Source organism: Corvus hawaiiensis, chromosome 4, assembly GCF_020740725.1.
Source record: "Corvus hawaiiensis isolate bCorHaw1 chromosome 4, bCorHaw1.pri.cur, whole genome shotgun sequence".
Classification (NCBI taxonomy): Eukaryota; Metazoa; Chordata; class Aves; order Passeriformes; family Corvidae; genus Corvus; species Corvus hawaiiensis.
The window spans coordinates 51,196,518-51,202,517 of NC_063216.1; the positions used below are offsets into that span (position 1 = coordinate 51,196,518).

Here is a 6,000-nt window from a genome sequence, read left to right on the forward strand (position 1 = left end):
TCCTCCAGAAAAAGCTTTTATTAGAGAAATAGCCTTGGCTCTCACATGCTATCCCAGAATGGGAACCTGAGCTCTCCTGTACCTTTGGATAAAGAAAGAGGTGCAGTTGTCTCACCTTTCAGAGCTGGATTGCACAGAGGACCCACATTTAGATCTGTGTGCTACAGCTTTTCTTTCTCATGGTAAGAAACTAACTGAAAAGAAATTGGTTTCCCCATTTCTAATACTGTACAGCAGCTCTGCACTTATTTTTTGTTAATCATTCCTCTAGCAGAAGAACTGAGTCCTTGAAGAAATCAAAAGCTGTCAAATATCAGTCTCTTCACTGAACCACTGAGTGGGGAGAAAACCACTGCAGAAGGAGAAAACACAGCTCATTTTGGTTTCCTTTTTACCTTCTAGACACTAAACCTGAGACAGAGATCACAACACTGGCCATACCCTTGAAAAACTTGATTAAGAGGTGGACAAATTATGCCAAGGAGATCCTCCAAGAATTATTTCCATAAAGGCAACACCATCTCACCCAGTAAAAACTATTTTTCATCTGTTAAAAGTCAAAGAAGGAATTTAAGAAAGACAGAATTAAAATTTGCATAATTTCCTTCCTTGAAGTGTTCTCTCATATCCACTTTCAGCCAAGATCATTAGTGCTTATGAGGAAGCTTTGTTTTAAAAATATTACCAAAAAATCAATTATGACTGCTAGCTTTAAATAAAGAGGCGACACTTGGGAGCAATCTGGATTGCTTGATAAGCTGTGTTCAATCTGAACCATGTGCACTTGAATACGGTTAACATAATGTCATTAACCTTGACATAAGAATGTAGGTTACTGTTACAGACGGGTGATTGTGTTTTGGAAATCAATAACTACGTTAAGGACTCAAGGGTTGTCATTACCAGGGAGCTAATCATGCTTTCCTAATGCAAGGCTGATCCTGATTTCACCACTGCATTTGTGCAGAATGTGAAATTAACTCTTTCAGTTTCTAAGGTCTATTAAGCAGAGTAAGTAGAAACTCCAACTTGAAGGCAGAATGAGTGAGAACATTTATAAATAGTATATTGCTTTAAAAAATAATAATAGTCAACTGCCTTTGCATGGCCTCCCAGAATCATGCAATCATGTCAAAATTGCAATTTGCATTAAAAAGTAAACAACCCTCCACCACATATTGCTGCCTAGTTCTGATTCCTAGGGGAAAAAAATCTGAAAACATAAACCTTGGGGTTTTTTTGATTAAATCTTATCATGCTTGGACCTACACACCTATGCTGCCTACACACCAAACAGAGATAACAGAAACATACTCATTTTAGAAAATATATCAAGAGGGTGTAGCTAAAATTACGAGAGGTTCTAATATGAAGATACAATTTTGTTACCAAGGGAGTTTCAATCCTCAGTCTGTGCTTGAGAAATGAAGACTAGTGCAGCAAACAGGCTGAATTGGTTTGGCTTATGTAAGTCTGTAGATGGTGAGTAAATTGGGATAGTCCCACCTAACTCTAAAGTTTTGGCACTGTCCATGTTTGGTTTCTTGGCTCCAGTCAGTAGGATAACAGAAGTTCATCATCTGTGTTAGCTCATAGTCAGTCAGTACTGCCAGCTGTCAGCTATAGCTATAGTTACAAGTCTTGTAACCTGGAAGGTTTTTTTGTGCATCAAACCACCACAGCCAGCTGTTGTTACCAAAACACAGAGATTGAGGCCTGCATTGGGGGACCATTAAAATGAGGCACATTTGGAGCCAAAAATCCTGAGGTACATCTTTGTGCTGAACCAACTCCACAAACACTCACAACACTTAGTCCTGGCATGAAATGGGACTCGGTTACAGCAGTTTTATTCCCTCTAAGGAAAAATTTGGGTGACCAGCGTGGACTTTTCCCTGCCAGCCTTGCTTTCTTTGCAAGTCGTAGCCTTGCAGCCGGTGATGTGTGCTGGCTCTTCCTGGACATCGCAGCTCCTCTCTGCAAAGCCTCCCCTGGGGTCACCATGCCACCTCCACACCTCTCTCCTCAAGCAACAGCTCAGCTCTAACCCTGTGATCCAAAAAAAGATATTTAGGGGGCCCAGCATCAGGCACATTACACTGCTCCCCAAAAAGAAGACTCTTCCTGTACTTCATATCTCCTTCTGGTCCTCCTAGAGGTTGTGTAGGTGGGTAACTAGAGCCTACTGCTTCCCTTTGCCTCCAAAACTATTTGACTTTTCCTTTGGCTTTTTCACCAGAGAGAAGCATTTGCAAGGCTCACAGCATTCCTGGCATCCCTCAGCTTTGACCAAAAGGCCTTTTTCCTCCAGCGGTCCTTACCAGCACTCTTCTGCCTTTAACTCTCTGTTTCTGTGCCAGGATAGCTTGCAGGAATGGGGCTTATATGAGGATATAATCGCTTGGGAAAGGAATGTAATTAAAAGCAACATATAAAGCAGTTAAAAAAAATCTTCTGAGGATGCTCAGCTGGCACAGTGAGAATCTTGCTGAGAATATTTAATTGTTTGCATTATTAAGTGCAGACAGGTTGGTTTTAATTCAAAACAAACATGGCAATTAAATAAAAAAACCTATGTCAGTACAACATTATAGCTACAGAGTTAAAATGAAAATGTAGGAAACACAAACATTCAGGCTTTCAAAAAATGGGAAAGACTTACTGGATTAACCAGATAATTAAAAAAACAAAAACCAGTCCTAAAGCTTTGTATCAACTACACTGTAAGGAACCAGATGAAACACTGATGCAGCTGCCTTGATCATTAATATTTTTGATTCCTGTTTTTCCAGTTAAATGTGCAGAAGAATATATTGCATCTGATGATATCAAGTGCATGTCATAAGAAACACTTGACAGATGAATTTACATTTGGTACATTTCCTTTCCTACATATCCTGTCTTACCATTTCATTTTTGAAGTCTTAGCACGTTGACATACTAATTTAGGGTTTTAGTTTCTTTTCAGAGAAAAGAACTTGTTTTCATGTTGGTGGAAATGTTTGATAGAAATACTGTCAAATATCAGATAGACTTGTGTGAGGTAATGCCCAAATTGATCAGAAGAAGTCAAAGCTTTTTTTTTTAAACTAACTGAGAAGAAAATCCAGACTTTCTCTGAAAGACACTACATAGCTTTATCTAGTATGCCTCTTCTGTGGATGTTAACAAATTAACTTATTCTTACCTGAGAGAAGTAGGAAGCATTCAGCCCTGTTTGAGAAATGGGAAACCTAAGTAGGGAGATTGTTTGACTACCCTAAATCCAAAGAAAGAAACTCCTTCAGTACTATTATTAGGTATTAGGAGCTCTGTATTTCTCACCACCTGCTCAAACCTAGAGACAGGATGTTCCATCCACTTCAAAGAAAATACTTAATATCTTATTCTCTGGAATGGAGTATCATTATAAGATGTATTTTTCCACAAGCTGACCAGTTCCTCTTTTGGAACCCTTTCCTGAGCTTTCCTGAGCATTTATTTCCATTATATCCTTACTGCATTCAGACACTGCCTAAACCAAGTCTCACCACAAATCTATTTTTCTCTTGTGTCAAAACTAGGCTGGGGAGAGGGAATGGAGTGTGCTTGGATGACAGTGTTGACACTTGAGCTGCTGTGGAGAATCACAAACATGATGCTGTAATACGTAATCCGTGCTGACAGGTTAGAAATCAAAGCTCATTAGCACAGAGGGAAGACGAGCATTTTAATGCCTCTGGATTCCATCCACTGCAATTAACACCACATACAGCATATTGTTCACCTAAACCCATAAATCAGAGTAAAAAAGTGTCATATTATACACAGATCCTGAAACCACAATAAAGAAAATGAGAAATGGCTTAGAAAAACTAGGGAATATCACATTTTTTCATATCACCAATTGGAAACTAAACCTAGTGCTGAAAATACTTTAAAACCTTTCAAGATGGATGGTCTTCATAAATATGTCTGAAGGTCTCCATTTACCTGAATAAACTGCATTGCTGTAATGCCTGTGGGTCCAACCTTACCAAGGGAAGTAATCAAGACTAAGGCAATGATACTCCTGAAGTGAATGTGTGAACTTACATGCTTTAGTCTGTATTGAACTTGATATAATTTTTGGTAGACATCTTACTGAATTTTTTAAAGGGAAAATTAGTGACCCTTAAGTTCAAAAGACATCAAGAGCCAAATCTGAATCTGAATGTGACACGCAGTGCAGATTATTTAAACGGGTGATTATTTCTGAGTATTTCTATTTACAGGTGTGCTGGACCCTAGGAGGGGGAGTTGTTAAATTGTCTACTGTTTAAACTCATCATCAAATCCACTGTGTTCAATTTTTTATTTTAATCAATTGATGCACTGCAGGAGGAGGCAGATCTCTTTATAAGTCCTGTGCCCTGACTGACATCTTTCCATGCGGATTGTCACTTAATTGGTCTTCCTTCCCGTTTAGGGCTTTAGGCGCACACACCAACCAGCCGAGAGAGAGCTCTGAATTGAGACAGGAAAATGCTGGACAGGGAAAGCATAGTTCTGATATACTTCGCAGTCTAAATGCTGAAATGTGTTTTCAGATAGCAGCATCAGTGCAGTGGTGCAAGGCGCAGCTGCTGCAGCTTGCGACAGCATTGGGGATGCACAGGGCACCCTGATGGCCAGCATTCTGCTCAAACATACAAAGGAGGCTCAGGAAGCACCACCAACCTGCAGCTCTGCCTGCTCAGCCACATCCCAAAGCCCCCATGCTGGCCCTGCACCAGATGATATTCTGAAAAACATCTCTTCTGCTACCCAGGTACATTGCTCCATGCTTGCTTTTCCCTTTTGCCTCAGCTAGGAGAAAAGCAGGATGGCAGGATGGTGCACGACCCCACATAAGCTACATCACCCTCCCCAAAAAGGTTTCTGCTAGCCCATCTGCAAGCAGATGTCAGAAACCAGTCAGGGGTTATACCAGGACAGCTTTGGTTTTCCTGAGGGACAAACAGACCTTATGACCCCCTCTCTTTATCAGACTCACCTGTGTCCTGGCCTGGCCTCTCTATCAGACCCAGTCTGGGTGAATCCGTGTCTCAGAAGGGATTGTACTGCTGTGCAGCTCTGCACGTGCTCTCTGGCTACATGGAAAATTTCTCAATAATCTGGGCTTGGCTGGGTGTGGAGGAGTCTCTCTTGGGGAGCTCCTTGTAGTAGGATATAGGCTTGGCACTGGCCATATACAAAGAGTGGCTCTTTCTGCTGTCTAATTACCATTTTGAGCTGTGGGCCAGGAGAAGTGAGCTCTTGCTGCCAGTTCCTTTTTGCACAGCTCCTGCCGAAAGGAGCCATCTGGGTGCCTGCCCGCTCCTTGGTGTTGGAAGGAGATTCCTCTGAGAGGAGTCTCACTGCCTGGCCCTTGGCTGGGGGTTGACTAAGGGACAGCAGTTTCACCCCCACCCCACCCTGGGACCCTACCTATGGGATCAGGCTCCTTATTGCTTGCTATTTTCCTGCCCCATGGCTCTTATGTTCTTGTCAGCAGGGGCTGGGGTCTGACAAGAGCATGGTATCAGGTCCCTTCCCTGTGCCTCCTCTTGAGGATATTTTGATAGCTACTGGTTAAAAAGAGGCATTAAAATCCCTTGGGAGACAGAGATTACCCAAATACTCTGAGAGAGGCTGCAGAACAGATCCTATCTGAGGAAGAAGCTGATACCATCAGCAACCTCAGCACTTTTGCTCCCATAGGAGACCATTAACTCTGTCACGAACCTGAAGGTCTCCACATTCCATAGACAGAGGAACAGAACATGGCCCTGAAGTAGGTGCTTCAGGGTCAAACGGTGGCAGAAATACAGGTGTACTCCTATGTCTACCATGTCCTGATGGTTGCTCTGTCATGATCCCTGCTTGACGTGTAAAGCTTTCTGGATCAAGGGTTAAAGGCAGAAATCTTTCCTTGAGTAGGATAGCTAAGTGTCTTACTTAGGTGGTCTAGATTTTCCTGCCAGATATCTCTTTCTGCCT

At 41.9% G+C, this 6,000-nt stretch overlaps 1 protein-coding gene across 1 annotated transcript in view; it reads right to left on the bottom strand.

Moving 5' to 3' along the window:
• The window catches only part of PDZRN4 (PDZ domain containing ring finger 4), a 267,470-nt gene extending 262,351 nt beyond the window's left edge, over positions 1-5,119 (bottom strand). Inside the window, exon 1 of the mRNA XM_048302078.1 lies at positions 5,015-5,119. The gene's annotated coding sequence lies outside the window, so the exon portion shown is untranslated. The remainder of the gene's footprint in view (positions 1-5,014) is intronic.
• Positions 5,120-6,000: the final 881 nt, after the last annotated feature.